The sequence below is a fragment of the Homarus americanus genome, unplaced genomic scaffold (assembly GCF_018991925.1).
Source record: "Homarus americanus isolate GMGI-L3 unplaced genomic scaffold, GMGI_Hamer_2.0 scaffold28, whole genome shotgun sequence".
Taxonomy (NCBI): Eukaryota; Metazoa; Arthropoda; class Malacostraca; order Decapoda; family Nephropidae; genus Homarus; species Homarus americanus.
In genome coordinates, this window is record NW_024742238.1 from 1,126,443 (window position 1) to 1,127,713 (window position 1,271).

Here is a 1,271-nt window from a genome sequence, read left to right on the forward strand (position 1 = left end):
AAAATCGAATTTTTGCTTTATATCCTCGTATAACATTTTCAAACAATGCAGAAAGTCACAATGCTACCTAAGTATCATACTTATTGTCCAATTCTAATTGAATATGATATACCCTACGGCAGCAATTTTTGGCAAGGCAGAGTTGGCAATGTTCCCATACTTGGATTTAATTATACTTTCATATGTTATTTCTGGAGTTAAATAATACTGGTTTAATTATTATTGCAATTTGTTGGGGGTTGACCTCTCATTTTCTCCCTACCTCCCAAGACTACTACCATCCTGTTCTTCCTGTGTCTGTATCTTGTGTGTTTTGTAATTGTTTGTATTGTCACTATGTGCTTACCCCCACACACACACACACACACACACACACACATACTTTCACGCAAGACACATAGATACATTAATAATATCTTTCACCACCGACGGTCAAGATTTGTCAGGATTTCGGAGCTGCCTTCAGCAGCAGCCATGTCAACTGTTATAAAGTTGACCCATACCTCAATCCCCTCCCCTGAACCCCTCCCTCCCCACCGGAATATCAACAAGTTCTCGCCAGAAGTTACTATTTTCCATTTGGGGAAAGGAGGAACCAGTGTTGAATAGTGGTACAGTGCTGAAGTCAGTGAAAAACAAATCCCCGGCAGTTGGAGTCTTACCTAAGCTAACCTTCACACAGTGAGGTCCCAGGTACCCAGTGATAATTCCTCTTGAGACTCCATCACTCTATAGAGAGGCCTGGGACCACACACTCACGTGGTGTCCCATGATGCAATTTACACCACGTGAGGAATGAGTTGCTGCAGGTAAGTATCATGTGAAGTTCCTCATGTAACACCCCTGTTACGAGTTGGGATCAGAATATAGTTAAAAGTCTACCTTGCAGATCCCAACAGGTAACAAATAATAAAAACAAAGACAATCGGACTATAAAAGGGTAGACAAAGGATGCGCAGTTTTCGTTGTGTAAAAATAAAGTACCATAAACTCTTTAACAAATATTCAGCTTATAAATTACCCTAACCATACTTAACCTAAACATTAACAGTATATACATATTAATACAACATAAACAATTTTGAAGCAAGTGGACGGGGAAGCAATACAAGATTACAAATACTTAAGTGAGGAGCTGGAGATGGCTGACGAGTAAGGCTGAGTATTGTAGAAGACGTAGGTAGTCACTGTGCCGTAGGTTTAGAGGATAGATGATCCTGTGGTCACTTCCAGAGTGTAGTGCTCTCTCTCCTAATTGAGCTCACAAAGAA